Here is a 7,540-nt window from a genome sequence, read left to right on the forward strand (position 1 = left end):
TGAGTGTTACTTCTTTTTCTTACTACTCTGTCTTTGGTTGTATATCCAGTAGGATATATAAAAGAATGACAGGTACAACCCTGTTGATTTTCCTAGTTCAGCCTTTCTCTTTCAAGTATGGTTGGATGGCTGAAGGCAGTCAGCTTTACTGTGGCGTCCAGACTGCTGAAGGCAGTCCAGCTTTACCTTCCTGATATTATTGCCCAAGGTGCAGTATTCCTCCAGGGCAAGAAACAGATTCCTAAAGAGGATCTATATTTTAGATATTTAATTGAAGATGATTAAACAAAGAGAAGCCATAAAACAGGAGAACCAGATTCCTCCTTCACAAGTACAGAGCATAATATGCTGTTTCAGTTCTTAAAAAACTGCTAGTATATGAGCTTGTAGTTATCCCAGTAGGCTGGCAAAAGATATAATTTCTAAACTTTAAATGAAAGGAAGTCCCAACTCCCTGACATGTACTTTAGATAGGGGTTCAATGCAGCTGTCTATGCGGTTGTTGGCACAAGGTGGGCAAGCGCATTTTAGATGGAGGGATGACCACACCTGAGTGAGGTTGATTCCTCAGCTGTACTGAGCTGAATCGAGAACTTCTACTCTATCTGGTGGTGGGGGACAAGGAAGGTGTGTGCAGACAGGATTCCCATATGCTACACCAGTAGAAGCTGCTTTTGCAGCACCCCTAAGGCTAGCTGCAGCTTAGGAGAAGCGTCATTACTTTACAGTGAAGAAGTGGATATGTATAATACAGCAGGGCAAATGTCAAGGAAGTGCAAAGATAAACTTTAATTGTGCTTCTCACTGTATCTCTGTGCTTCTTTTCTGCTCAACACACTGAACTAAAACCCTCACGCCAATTCCTTTGGCCCAATATCGATCCCAAAATTTTGGGTTTAGGTCAGAAAAAAGACCAAAAATAATGTGCTCTCTAGATCTTCTGACTTACTACAGGAAGTTCCTCATAGAAGAAGCCAATCTTGCAAAATCTGGGACTAAATCACAGAAAGCAGCTTGCAAGCAGTCATTAGTAAAGAGCCCATTGTCAAGATGTGGCTTAACTTAAACTCTAAAAGCCTAAACTCCAAGCCAAATTGAAAATGTCAACCTCTTAAAAATAGGCCTGTGTAGTGCAGACATACATATAGTCATGCTGTATGAATTGTGTGTCATTATTATACATATTGTAATATAGCCTGAATATACTCTAATATTACTAGTTAATTATTAATGAGCTTCATGCTAGCATTTCCATTCCAGGCACTTAAAAATTCTTTCTCATGGACGTTTCAGCTATATTCCCATTCCAATTCAATTAAGCTGTTATTACCTAATTTCCTAAGAAACCTTTCAAATAAGTAGATTCCCTAATGTTAAATGTAGTCTCACTTTCAAAGTGCACATATAAAACCCCTCTTAAACTCTCAAGGATTTGCTTTTTTTTGTATCTCACACCCACACACGTCTGCCATGTGGAACACTACCCGCAGCTTCGGCGATCAGTCCAGCAACAGAGCGAATCCCGCTCCATCCTATAGCTTCACACTCCATTCTATAGCCGCTTCCCAGGGAACCAACGTGCGTTACAGAAATGTGCTGTTCACAGGGGCAGAAGGGAAAAAAGCCCAACCCTTCAGCATTTTCTGCAGCACCACTAGGAAGTAACTAAAAATAATATTGTAGTGTAAGTAATACACTGACAGGATAGGAGCAGGCTCTGCTTTTGTTCTCATGCCTTCACAAGGCAGGGAGGAGTGCAGAACTCGCACCAGGCTGCCAGCATCCCTTAGAAAACTCCCAAGTCTTAGGACTGTATACAGCAGACTGTTTCAGCTTTGACTGAGTGCAACAGGAGTCAGAGCTTGACACGACAAGATGCTCATTTTCTTTTAGGACCAAGTTCTTTGGCTCACAGAGGGAAAATTTCAAGATTATAGTTTATTAATTCGTTCAAGCACTTAGAGAGATATGCTATCAAGGATCTGTTCACTTCGAGACCTGAGCAGCCTTTACTGCATAAGTACTGCATGTACTCATGTACACGAGAGCATAGAAATATATACCTCTAAGATAAACAGAACCTTGTCTAACAGGTGGTCTATCAGTGGGAAAGATAGACCAAATAAGCCCCGTGGGACTGTTTTAATCAGAAGCCTGGCATCACACCCAAGCGGTTAACACAGCAGGGGCATGATTGCCACAGTGTTCAATAAGGACTTTCTCATGTCTCCAACTGCTTTTTTTTCTTTTTAACACTTGGCATATTTATTATAGGTTGATAGAATTTTTCTACCTGTAGCGCTCAGGAATCTTCTTGCATAAGGCTTTAAAGAAAACTAAAGCCCCTTCCTATTTCTCTGAATGTACAATATAGTGGAATAGATGGCCTCAGTGTCATGACAAACTGCAGGTCTTCATACTGCTAGCATTGAAGAAATATAGTAGAGGTCTTGAAAAGATGTCTAAAACTGTAGCATTGTTAAGCTGGCCCTATTATTGCAAATGTTTACTAGCAAGGCACACCCGTTATAGTCTGTGGCACTCTTGCTATTAATTTTGTATCTGTGTGCTTGAAGTAAGAATTAATTTTTCTGTTTTTTCTGTCCTTTTTTTCTTTGCAGGAGGCGCTGACATTTTCAGCAAGAGATTTTTGGAAGACATATTGCAGTATTCTGTAATAGTGAACATATGGGAAGTATTAAAATATTTATTACCTGTAAATATTGTAAATGCTCAGAATAAAACCTTTTTTCCCCCATTGCTCTCTGAAACTGCACATTTGATTATTGTGAATTTTCCTTTTTTTTTTTTTTTTTTTTTTTTTTTTGCTAAGGCTAAGACAATTATTATTGTCACATTTACCATAATTTATTTTGTTGACTGGTGTATTTATTTTGTGAACATATCTTGGTGCTGCTGACTTTCTATATTTTTTGTAACATAATGCACTTTAGATATACATATTGAGTACATTGATAACTGACATAAAATGTTCCTGTTTTGTGGTTGACTTCAATGAATGCCTACATACAATTGTTCAAACTGATTTTCCTTTGTGCATGTATAATAGCAGTATTTTAAAATTTGTAAAGAATGTCTAATAAAATATAATCTAATTAAATCATGACTCAAAAGGAAAAATGTGTCCTTTAGGAATTTCAAGAGCAGGAACATTATTTTTTTCTTTACTACATTTGAAAATTGTTTTAAATTTAATGTGTTTACATTGGTTCAAACTCCCACATTTTCACATTAGCTTTTACTTAAAAATCACTCAGAACATGTTTTGTTCCAGTGCTCTATTTCAAGTCAGCTAAGTTGCTGAACAGCCCGGGTGTACTGTCGCATAGCTCAGACCCCGCTGCAGGGAAAGCACGATTCCCAAACTTTCCAGCCCGCAGCCCTGCAAAGGCTGAAGCATTACAAGAGGATGTGAAAAGCAGCCCCATGGGATGCATCACTTACTACACTCTTGGAGGGTGCTCACATGTCACACCCTGTAGTCTTATTCAAAAATAGATAGATACTCAGCGTCCTCGGCTCCCACCAACATTACTCAAAGATGAAAATGTCTACCACATCAGTAGAGTCTCAGCTCTTTGTACCTTGGGACCACCTTATGTTAATGTGAGGGGAAAGAAAAAGAGTGTTTCCTGGGTGAATATATGAAGGAAATTAAAAATGGAAACCGCAGTAGGTGACACGTCACTAGGTACTGTTGCATTGCTTGAATAACTTTTCCCCTCTCCCACCACAAAGATGCCTCACATGGCTCTGTTTCCAAAAAACATCTGTATTAATTTTACTTCTGCCCTGTACCCATAAATAATTGCAGTTAAGGGGGAGACGACCTTCATCACTTCATGGCCACTGGCTGAAGAAAACAACAGAAAAAAATTACGATCTATCACTTTTTTTAAAGTGAACATATGAGTCCTGCTTCCTATCCCTTTCGCTACCACCCACACATTAATCACAGCAGCTGCTACGGGGGCAACCTGAATAAAGGAGAATGTTTCACGGAGATATTTGTACTTTGTAAAATCCTACTGAATTTCCTCTGTCTCGCTCCTTTAACATCAGCAACATCAGAAAAATGAAAGCGTGGAAAAATAAATTACAAATCCTGGGAATTTTAAGATAGTTCTTGTAATTGTTGCTCCATTCTGTATTTGCCAAGCTTTTCTTTTTTATTCTACTTTCTTTTTTTTTAAGTGCCATCTTCTTCCATTGCCAAAGTACAGCCATCATATAATATAAACCAGATGTATTTCTGCTCTCTACCCAATCTTGCAGAAAACTACCTCCAAGAAAGCACTAAAAGCAAGAAAACTTGAGAAAAACTTACCCATTCTCCTCCATCCGTTTCTCCAAAGTGTGACATGCAACGCTTCATTATGTCCAGTTAATTACTGCAGCCACAAAGCACATGCATATAGTTTCCTTTTAAAATTAAAAATATTATACATGATGAAACATAGCATAACTTTGGGGTTGCATTAAAGAAAAAAGGCATGGTTCCTGCACATTTTCAACTTGGCCTCCTTGTACATCCTGCCTATTTATAGTATCCAGCTAATGCTTGGATTTATACAACTGAAGTTAACTGCAATATATTCAGAAGACGATTTTGTATCTCAGGATTGTTGGCATATCCCAGCTGGAACTAAAACCTAAAGCTACAGTGGGCAGAGGCAATTTATCTTCATCAGAAAGGATGATCCTCAGCAGACAGGGGCCCCAAAGAGCATAAAACAAAACCATACACCCAAATGCTAAACCTTGGCCTCATAGAACTGGCCACTTCATAAGAGGAGGCCTGATTTTGAAGTGCCTCCAGTCTCCCCCATATCTTTACACTGTCCATTAAGGACTTGCAATTTTTTCCTAGTTTCTATATGTAAAATTTGCGATTGTAGTGCATTTAAGCAAAAGTCCTGGTTTTTTAGAGACTTTTACACAGGCCTTATAAAAACTGTCTATGGATCCGGTGGTTCACAGACTATGGTTTGAAAGTCACTGCTGCAGACTGTTGGATTTAACTCTGCAAAGATGAATGCAAGTTTTTTTGAGCTCTTGGTTTTGCAGGTAAGTAAATCCTGAAGACCCCTATTTCTGAGACAAGCTACAGCAGCTTTGCCTTCGTAGCTGTGGAGGTTGCTAAAATCTTCCAGAGATTTCAGTTTCTCAGACGGTTAAACCCCAATGATTCAACTCATCTCAGAGACCCTGCAGTGATCAGGAATTATCCTGATATTTTCTGATCTACAAATGTAAGGTATGATTATTACAGAGGAGGAAAAGAATTGAGGTAGAGCTTCAACCTTTGCATTGTTTGATCCCTTGGAAGACTGCACTTTTACATTCATGTATGTCTGCCCACCTGATGTTCTACACGGCACATGTGCACACCTAAACATGCCTAAAATGGACAGCATTATGGGTACAGAGGCACTCCAAGAGTTTGGAAGAACCAGAAGGAAGGTTGCTCAGAGAGCTTTCATTTGGCCTCTTTGTTCCCACATTACAGTCAGGGCTAGGATTACACGACCAGGTGTTACAGTTCTTACTTCTGACACCTATTTCCTCTCCCTCTCTCTCCCCCTACCTCTGCTTCCCCATCCATGCCTCATTCCTTTTCCTCTGCTCTCATCTTTTGATCTGACGTCAGCTGCCCCACGTTCTCCCTGGCTCACTGTTTCTGCTCCCACCATTTCTGTCACTGTCCCTCTCCTCACTCCTCCTTCCCTCTCCACACCCCAAGTCCTTTCAGCTCTGTTTCTCCTGGTCCCCACCATCCCCAGCCACACTCCATCTTCCCTCCCCTTTGGACAGCTAATCCCAGACCACACTTCACCCACATCAGCTTCCTTCACCAGTCTCCTGGCTCACAGTCACTGATCTTGTGTTTCTCCAAGCTCTTCATCCCAGCTTTTCTCCTGGTGGGTTATGCTCTCCCCTTAGCAGCCACACCACCTTCCTCCTGCTCTCTACTCACCTGCCAGCAGGAAAACCAACCAGAGTAGAGCGGGGAGGCTTCCTCCTCACTGTCGCTTTACATTGCCCTATCACAGTGCCTTTTCCCAGTCTCCTGGCTAAGCAGGTGTTGTGGGGATAGTCTGCCTTTGCCTTCATAGCCTCTGAGCGGGAGCGTGCTCAGACAGCATGGTCTGCGCTCCTGCTCCTCCACCACCAAAGGGTGGTGGGGTACCTTTGGTTGTCCAGGAAGGGATGTGCACTCAAAGTCCAGTCATGTGCAGGAGTTGGACCATGCTAAGTGATGAAGGCTTTTGCTGATAAAGGAGCCTTCATTCAATGAGTGTGATTTTTCAGAGTTACAACATGGCCAGGTGTTCTTCAAGGTGATAAAAGAGCATTCCTAATGCAGAGGATGCACTTCCAAATTTCCATTTTTTTCCCCTTAGCCACAAAGGTGCTAGGGCTTCTCAGAAGAAATTCCAGAATATTTTTAACATGCATAATACAATGTGTTTTCCTTGTTTTGCATTTAAAAATGGTATGACTATGTTGGCTGAAATTTTCTAAAAGACCGTTTACAAGTTTTCGGCTTGAGAGGTCAAAGATGAGTCAGAATTACAAAGAAATGAAGCCAGGGTGTCATACTAGGAGATGGTGGACTACCTCAGAAGTGCACTGAACAGCTGTCTCACCTCTCAGATCCAGCTAACACATTCAGAAATGTTGTTATTGCCGAAGACCTCCAAGGGGAACCTACATTTGGCACCCCACTGCTGCTTTGGTTTTAAAGTAGTCACCATGTTTACTACAGAACTTAAAGGCTGTTAAGAGACATCAAATGATGACAGTTCTTCACAGCAGCTACCCTGTGCTGGACCTCAAAAACAGACCTTTTCAGGCTCAGTGCGCTTGGCAGTGGTAGCTCACTAACAGTGGAGTTCCACTCACAGAGTTTGTTTCGTGGTCCTTCGTAAATACAGACATTCATTTGGCTTTCAAGACACATAAAAAAAAAGCCAATGTAGTTTACGCCTGTGCTATGGAATGACTCTATGCTCTCAAGGAAGGGATTTCAGGCACAGGAACTATTTGGCTTAGTTTTAGGCATTCACCATCTCAACATGTGGACAGCACTATTCCCAATACAATGCACCTACAGTGTAGTAAGCATGCGTGTTCACTTATGAGTAAGTGCCCTTGATCTCCTGAGCCACCACAGAGAATTTGGCTCTCTTGCAGTAATTCAGAAAGTAGGGGAATGCTGGCTCTATTTAGTTACAGTCTTTGAAAGTTTAAAACGTTTTGTTACTTGGTCATAATTTACTGCAGAGAAAAGGTACTGGAATAGTTTCTCTGGAGTCTGAAGGTCTTTATTTAATTACAAAATAGATACAAGTAGAGGAAGCACACACTACCTTTTAAGCACCACACCACGATATCTCCCATAATAATATGGAAACCATCAGCATGAGGAGTCAGGTCATGTGAGCAACGAACTCATTAAAAAGCATATATTTTTTGCTCTACTGAGATCACCACCAGTTTCTCTAAGGACTTCAAG

Source organism: Fulmarus glacialis, unplaced genomic scaffold (assembly GCF_000690835.1).
Source record: "Fulmarus glacialis isolate BGI_N327 unplaced genomic scaffold, ASM69083v1 scaffold29335, whole genome shotgun sequence".
Classification (NCBI taxonomy): domain Eukaryota; kingdom Metazoa; phylum Chordata; class Aves; order Procellariiformes; family Procellariidae; genus Fulmarus; species Fulmarus glacialis.